The 8,786-nt window shown below is 33.8% G+C and overlaps 1 long non-coding RNA gene across 1 annotated transcript; it reads right to left on the bottom strand.

Moving 5' to 3' along the window:
- Window positions 1-6,343: 6,343 nt before the first annotated feature.
- Window positions 6,344-8,527, bottom strand: LOC134279994 (uncharacterized). Its single transcript, XR_009994808.1, has 3 exons — window positions 7,700-8,527; window positions 7,369-7,451; window positions 6,344-7,119 (listed from the first exon to the last, which is right to left on the bottom strand). It is a non-coding gene; the product is annotated as an uncharacterized LOC134279994 (long non-coding RNA).
- Window positions 8,528-8,786: the final 259 nt, after the last annotated feature.

Genomic DNA, 8,786 nt, shown 5'->3' with positions numbered 1-8,786 from the left:
CCTTCTGCTCCATTCTGAAATTGTAAAATTTTTAATTTTATTTGGCATTTGTAATGTAATAAATGCTCTATTCACAAACACTCGCTTTATCTTTTTAATGGCTGCAGAACAGAGCTGCAAATGTGCTTCAGGTACATGTACATACGAACTGAGTCGTTTATTATTGCCCGCATTTAAGAGCACATAAGTGTATTTATGTATATAAAGAAATTTATGGGATCTAAATGCTTAAAGTTTTTGTATTTTGATTTACTGATAATGTGTATGAATGTTTGGGTCTTGAGGGTTTTTTCCGGGTTATAATTTCCAAGCGCCCTCTATTTACGGCTATTAGCCTAACCCATATTCATAATTCCGCTTGGCCCCAAAAAACGTGGTTTGAAAATTTTACCCTCCTCCATCCCCCTTTAAACCTCCATGCACATTTTTATTATTGTTCAGATTGTTGATTTTCTTGTGTTGAAGGTGTGGGATATTTTTTGCACCCCACCTTCTGCTCCATTCTGAAATTGTAAAATTTTTAATTTTATTTGGCATTTGTAATGTAATAAATGCTCTATTCACAAACACTCGCTTTATCTTTTTAATGGCTGCAGAACAGAGCTGCAAATGTGCTTCAGGTACATGTACATACGAACTGAGTCGTTTATTATTGCCCGCATTTAAGAGCACATAAGTCGATATACTTGTCGTTCGACTTGTAGACATCTTCTCTATACTGCTGTTGATTTTTTTTTCAAGAAAGGAGGGGGGGGGGGTATAAGCATTTGTTAGAGTAAGAGTTGCAAATACTTCAACGACATTAAACTTGATTGTGACCTTTGGATCAATAGGGGGTCATTTATCAAGGTCAAGGTCATCCAAAAAAGAGAGAGAGATAAACTTGAGATTAACACTTGAAGCTGAATCTAGATAAAGGTAATGAATATTTCTTTATTACTTTTTGAGTAAGGGGTCAAAGGTCAAGGTCAAATATCAAGTTCATTTGGATTTTAAGCTTAAATCGACAATTTTTCTAGTTTTCCAATGACTTGACCTACTCTCCAAGGTCAAAGGTCTAACATCTCATGTAGTTGTTAGCCATGGACATTTTCTCTACACCACGCCGTTCAAAGCGAGTTAACTGCAATTTATCTAAGCTATCTAAATTGCGTAGAAATTGATTTGGTAGGGAAAAATCGCTATTTCCTAGATTAATTCAATTAATATTCAATGTAAAATAAAATTGAAATAAACTCTATATACAAAGGAGATCAAGAATACTTGGCATTAAAATTTCGTTTTTGAGCAGGAGAATCGAATGTTATTGACAAAAAGTGAAGAAATGCCCAATACAAGCTTTAATTAATTTTCATGCTCATCAGCACCTAAATTTCAGACAGAAAAAAATGTAATTGTTGGCGATACTCATTAGAATTTCATTATATACTTCAGAGACTCACTGTTAAACACTCAGGACACTTTCTTTGATGTGTCTTCTACTGCAATCCTTAAATTTCATGTCGATCTGTGGCATCGTTTGAACTGTAGAAAAATTTTCTAGGTTCCTATTGATTAAAAAAAAAAGAAAAAAAGGGGGGGTATATAAACATTTGATAAAGTGAGAGATGTAAACATTCCCACGGACTCAAGCTTGATTGTGATCTTTGGGTCAATGGGGTCAAAGGTCAAGGTCATTTATCGAGGTTAAAGGTCAAGGTCATTCAAAAACCTTTTAAACTCGACTTTCACACTTGAAGCTGTATCAAGCTAAATATAAAAAAGTAACTATTGGGTAAGGGTCAAACTCAAAGGTCAAAGTAATGTGGCATATATTAGCAATTTAAATATTTTTCCAATGATTTTGACCTTTTGATCTTTGGTGTTGTTTTATTTCTTATAATTGGAAGTTTTCGCTGTTTTTATTTTTTTTATTTATTTTTGGTGGAGCTGACATATTTCAAAACTACTTATTAGATGCAATAAAGCAATGAAAAAAAAAATTGGAAAGAAAAAAGTTGGAATTTTCGATTTTTCAAATCACATCCTGTGACGACTTGAAGTGACGGCGGAGACATTTATCCCTATATCTGTTGTTCACTCTTCAAGATTTATTATTCATATAAGTTAAGAGTCTTGATGTGTTACCATAACCAAGATCTGGCTATGTTAACTACTCAGTTTAAGGTTAGGAAATCATGAGACCGGAAATCAATTTTTAACAGATATTTGTAGTTACTCTAGACATTTGCAGTCTGAATTACATGTTCTAAAATCATTTCAAATACTCTTTCTATAAAAGATATTTATGGGATAGTATGAAACTCAATTTATGCAGTTTTTCTCTCATAACCGGAAGTTGCCGTTTTTGTTTCTGATGGGACGGACATATATTAGAACAACCAATAAGATGCAATAATGTGATGCCGAGAAGTATTCCAAAAAAGAAAAGCTGAAATTTCTGATTTCTTTGATCACTTCCTGTGACGACCGGAAATGACGGCGAACCATCTTAACCCTTATTAGTTTCCTTACTTATCAAGTTCTATTACTCATTCAAGTTTGGCGTCTCCATCTCTTACTGTTTCCGAGATCTCTTTGTGATAACTTCTCATATTGATGACAGAAAATCACGCGACCGGAAGTGAATTTTACAAAGATATTTGAGGTTACTGTAGACATAAGCAGTCTATATAACATATTTAAAAATCACTACAAATACTTTATGTATAAAAAATATTTATGGGAAAGAAAAATGCACAAATTATGTAGTTTTTCTCTCATAACCGGAAGTTGTCGTTTAAGTTTCCGGTGGGACTGATATATTTCAAAAATACAAATGAGATGTTATAATATGATGCAAAAAATGTTTCATGCAAGAAAAGTTAAAAATTTTGATTTTTGGATCACTTCCCGTGACGACCGGAAGTGACGGCTTACGATCTTATCCCGACTGAATTTGCCTTCTTATCAAGATCTACCACTTATATAAGTGTGGTGCCTTAATCTATTATCGTTTACGAGATCTAGCTATGATAACTTCTCATTTTCAGGACAGAAAATCACGCGACCAGAAGTGAATTTTACAAAGATATTTGACGTTACTGTAGACATCTGCAGTCTCTGAGTAACATATCCAAAAATCATTTCAAATACATTACGTATAAAAAATATTTATGGGAGTGAAAAATACTGAAAATATGCAGTTTTTCTCTTATAACCGGAAGTTGTCGTTTTTGTTTCCGGTGGGACTGATATATTTCGAAACTACAAACAAGATGCTATAATGTTATGCAAAAAAAGTTTCAAAAAAGAAAAGTTGAAATTTTCGATTTCTTTGACCACTTCCTGTGACGACCGGAAGTAACGGAGGACGGACTTAAACATATTGCACAAATCTACTTGTCATGATCTATTTTTCCTGAAACTTTCGTGTCTTTATCTGTTACCGTTCCTGAGAAATCTTCCGGACATGATCTCTTTTGTAAAAACGGAAATCGGACATATTTGACGACCGGAAGTGAATTTCGAAAACCTGAAAACTACATTTGAAAGATCTTTTAATTCTCTATCATCCCTGAAAATTTCATGAGAATCTGTCCAGTCATCTCTGAGAAATCGTCAAAAAAAGAAAAGGGAAAATAAAATAATAATAATAATAATAATAAAAAGAAACAGTAGAATCACTATAAGGTCTTCCGTCTGAAACGGAAGACCTTAACTAGTGCTAATTGTAACGGGGACCGTTACAGATGTTCCCCAAACGCTCCCCAACTCCCTTTTGGTGGCATATTCCCTGTAAGCTTCATTAAATAAGACAAACTCTATGCATCTGAGATTTTAACAACATTTACAAAGAAGTGTACAAAAATCATTTAAACTTTAGCATTGCACGCGAGCACATGTGAATGCATGTGCGTCATGACCATATCATCTTTTCTACACAATCTATATTTTTAGTACACTGAATATTAAAGTATTTAATCCAAAATCATTTAAAAAAATACGCTCATTCAAGTGTATGTTTGATTTTACTCATTTCACGTGCACGCACGTGCATACATGAGCATGGTGACCATACCTTCTTGTAGAAGTCCATTACATCTATCTATGTTCTAAATTCCACCCCGTTTGGGTGAAAACTAAGGGAGTTATAGCTGTTTAATGTTTCAGCCAATCAGATTGCAGCCCATGTACACGCACGTGTATGCATGTGCATGGTGACCATACCTACTTGTAGAAGTCCATTATATCTATCTATGTTCCAAATCCCATCCTGTTTGGTTGAAAACCAAGGGAGTTATAGCTGTTTAAAGTTTCAGCCAATCAGATTGCAGCGCACGTGCATGCACGTGTTTTCATGATAATTGCTTTATTTCATGTTGTAGGATATCCTAATGCATGGCTATATTCAAAATTTCAAAGGATTTCGTCAAAAAACAAGAAAGATATTGAGACTTTAGTTGCAGCCAATCAGAGCGAAGTGCACGTGCATGCGCGTGAGATCTTGCTATTTTCACCATGTCGTCATGTCTATACTACTAATATATCCTCACATTATGAGTTTCAAAGCATTTCATCTAAAAATAGAACACTTGTGGCCATATCTATTATATTGGTCATTTCACGTGTTGCACGTGCACGCTCTTGCAAGCACGTGCGCGCAAAATGACCTTGATTCCGCAAATCTACATAACATGTCTACTAACCCTAAAAAGGTTTTACCTACATCGGACGAACAGTTTACAAGATCATTCCCGGACAAAAAAGTTCCAGGAAGAAGAAGAAGAAAAATAATAATAACTAGATGCGTTCTTGTTGCTGGTGCAACAAGCAGGTCTTCCGACCGATTTTTGTTAGAATTCTATGCTGCGTCATCCCATAAAATTTCAGAATGTATTTTTTTTTCGTTTACGTTCATTTACAGCAGCCTCTTAACATATCTCATAATTATTACAGGTATTTCTCAAAATATCTCAAAAATGGCTTTTAAAAATCTGCAAAATCTTCCGTACATTTTAAAAAAGAGAGAACAGTTATTTGCAACTGAAAAAAGACAGAAACAAAGAAAAAAAAATTCAACGCCCACAGCGGGATTCGAACCCCCGACAGTGGGACAAAGTTTGGTTTGGTTATATCTTTTCAATAGATGCACGCATCAAGATACTAAATATATATGTAGAATTCTCATAACACACACTATAATCCCTGTAAATACTAAAGAAAAATATTGAAAAACAACAAAGTTGTGAAATGTGACTTTTTGAATTCACTTCCGTTTACGACCGGAAGTGCCGACGACGAAAAATAAAGGTCGTTGCCCATAATGGAGTTCAATGTTCTATCACCTCAGCGAATTTCACTTTCATATCTTTAGCCGTTCTCGAGAAAACTGCTGGACAAAATGCCTCTTAAAAAATACAAAAATCCCCAAAAATCGCGAACGGAAGTGAATTTCGAAAAAATGAAAAACACGTCTGGAGATATTCTCATGATGCATCTTCCCTGAGAAAATCTTTGAAATCTGTCCACGCATAGCTGAGATATCGGCTGTACTATGAAAATAGAATAATAATAATAATAATAATAATAAAAAACAGAAGGAAAACAATAAGGTCTTCCGAAGGAAGTCGGAAGACCTTAACTAGAATCTTGTTGCCATGGCAACAAATAAGTCTTCCGTTCTTCTAAATCTGTAAGAATTTGCTTTTTTCTCTGCAAAAAACATAGATATATGTACTCTGAAAGAAAAAAAAACTGCAAAAAGGTCTTTCAGTACTTAAGGTACTTTGATTTTCATGACCAATCTTGTTCTTATGCATTTTGACACTCATAAGAGCTACACGTATATCATAGACAAACCAACGGACAAATGAACACCGTACTCTCATAAACTTCACTGTGTTTATGTTCTGGCACAATTGTAATGGTGTTATAAAAATGTTATGAACTAAGTTAGTACCACATTAAACGTAAAGTCGTTGATTTTTACAGTAATACTATCGAGATTTGTCAGCAGAAAGATTATTCAACTACAGGAATTATTCAGCAATCGATTAATTGATTATAAGTTGTTTAATGTCCCTCTCGAGTATTTTTCACATGGAGAAGCCTCCACTCGCCGGTGGAGACTGCAAAATGTTGTCCTATAATTTGGCTCTAATCGCCATTGAGCAGTGAGGAATCTTTTTGAGTCAGTACCATCTGACACACAGGACCTCGATTTAAATGATCTCATCTGACGGACCGGTCTCCACGTCCCACAACTGAAGTCCATAATACAGATATATGATGCTCTAGCCATGTTATTATTTTATTTTTCATTTCTCAAATTTGTTGCATCAGATTTTCTTAAAGATCATACTTTATAAAAATCATTTCGAACAACTTTATTGCAATGCATACAGCGTCCGGTGATTTTGATTGACAGGTCAATACATGTGCACTTAGTGTAATACTTCTCAAGCAGAAAAAATATACAGAGAGTGACTATGACTTTTTTGCAAGTCAAAAATTATGAATGAATCTCATAACTCAATGTAAAAAATTGATTTACATAAATGAAAATGGTTTGAAGTTCTGCAAATGTGAATTTATTATTATGTCTAGAATTTAAAAATGTACACAAAAGAATAAAAAAAATTTGAACAGAAATACTGAAGTTAAAAATTGATAGTGACAGTAAATTGTATCAAAGCAGAGTGATAAACATTCGATACAGAATGACCTAGAAAATAAATTTCAAGATTTTAATGATACAATAAATAGTACTTGTGATATAAATGTAGATACTATAAGGACTCCGACAGTAATCTCATAAGGTATATGTTATACTTAGTAGAGGATCCATAATACAGACAAACTTGTTTAGATACAATTGATAAATTTATGTGGCAGCAAAACATTCACACAACTTTGGGGCAATATTTTGTAGAACTTTAGATGTTCCAGCCACTCTAGGTTTGCCATCACTGGTTTTGGGAGAAAACATAAATTAATCTATTTTCATCATTTCTGACATAGCTATAGATCAGCTTAGATGAGAAAGTGCTATCGTCTCTGCCAGACTCCTCTTCATGAAACTTTACCAATCAGCAGGCACAAATACCCGAAGTACTTTGATTTTTCAGCATTGAACACCTGTTGAAAATGAGAAATATTTTTGTACTCCAAATGATTGTTTCATACAGATTAATAATGTACATGTGATTCATTAAAAGTTTGCAGCAGAGATTATTCCGTCCAACATGACGGGGTAGTCTACTGCATGTAGTCAAATATTTTTCTTACACTGATTCTCGAGCAAATTGACAAATAATCATTTGATTTTAGAGCCACCAAATTTAAAATATATGTATCTACTAAATGATATAATAAAACTGTTCATACCTTTAAAATCCTTTCATGTATTAATTGCAGATTTAATGTTGACGACACATTGAGGGTCTCCCACAATGAACTGTAGATAATAGCTACAAAAAGGATAGATACAATTATATCACATGTAATTATTTAGATGCATTAACATGTAAATCCTATTTATAAATTATATGCCTTATCCAAAATTTCATGGTTTCAGATGAAAATTTAGATGAGGAATTAAGCTCCAATGTTTTATACTAGTTTTCAATGCCTAAATTATATTTTTTACTAGTTGTCAATGCCTAGATTGGATAACATAAATTCCATAAACAAAATATATATAAATATAAATGTTTACCTGTTACAATCTGTGTATTGAGTATCGACACTGAAGTTCTGCATCCCTTTGGATTTTCTCAGCTTTTGGGAACACCGATGCCAACTGCAAGCAATTTCCGCACTGTATGTACAAAAACCACCTAACCAGAGTTTCACTCACATTTAATTGCTCTCTTGCAAAAGAATAATGGTCCGATGTGACAATTTGAACGCAATTTGAGGCAATGAACATCAAACTCGATGACCCTCCGAGTCATCTTACGAACTCTTAGTCTCTAACTGGTTAAAATTAGGGTTATACCATAACAGCATTCCTCACAAATATGCATGGAATCACAAATAAGTTTATTTCACAAGTACGATCTTCTAAAGCACCTCAGTGCGCGTCAAATTATGTCTTTTCTTGAACCGTTCCTTGCCTGTCGGACTTTTCGTGGGCGCCGCCATCTTGAATTTTATAGTCTCGGAGACATCGTTTTATTTTAAAAGATGTACATTTAAACGTATTTAAACAACACATTTGTTATCATCTTGTTGTTTTCTTTAATTATCTATCAACTGAAATAAAAATATTCGAATTGTGGCCTTTGATATTGACTCGAACTGAAAAAGCATTTTATTCCGTAAACTACCGAGATCAATCCGAAGTTTACCGAAATTACAGCCTCACGGTCCACGCAACAACTTGAATTAAAAACTTCATTCAACGACTAGTTCTGGGTTTTAAAAAGATTCGATGACTAGCTAAATGTAAGTTCTTCATCTTTTTTAAAATGCTTGTGCCATAGATTCAATGTTTAATTCGTGTTTAAAAGTATGTGTACAAGATTAAAATTTGGATCCGCCTCACGGTCCACGCAATAAAGAATGGGTACAACTGATATAGAACTGATTTCTTGTCTATGTAAATGGATAGGATAATCAGGATTTAAAGGGAATATCTCTCTCTCTCTCTCTCTCTCTCTCTCTCTCTCAGACATGTAAATTTCAGTATCTTGCGTAATGAAAAATCTAATATTATAGAATATGAATTCTGTATACATGTTAATGGTAATTATAACCAAATGTTCAAGATTTAATTGTATGACGAATTTATAATTCAAAGG

The sequence above is a fragment of the Saccostrea cucullata genome, unplaced genomic scaffold (assembly GCF_032062105.1).
Source record: "Saccostrea cucullata isolate Sc308-1 unplaced genomic scaffold, CSIRO_AGI_Scuc_v1 ctg5868, whole genome shotgun sequence".
Taxonomy (NCBI): domain Eukaryota; kingdom Metazoa; phylum Mollusca; class Bivalvia; order Ostreida; family Ostreidae; genus Saccostrea; species Saccostrea cuccullata.
This window is presented reverse-complemented; position numbering and strand designations above follow the sequence as displayed.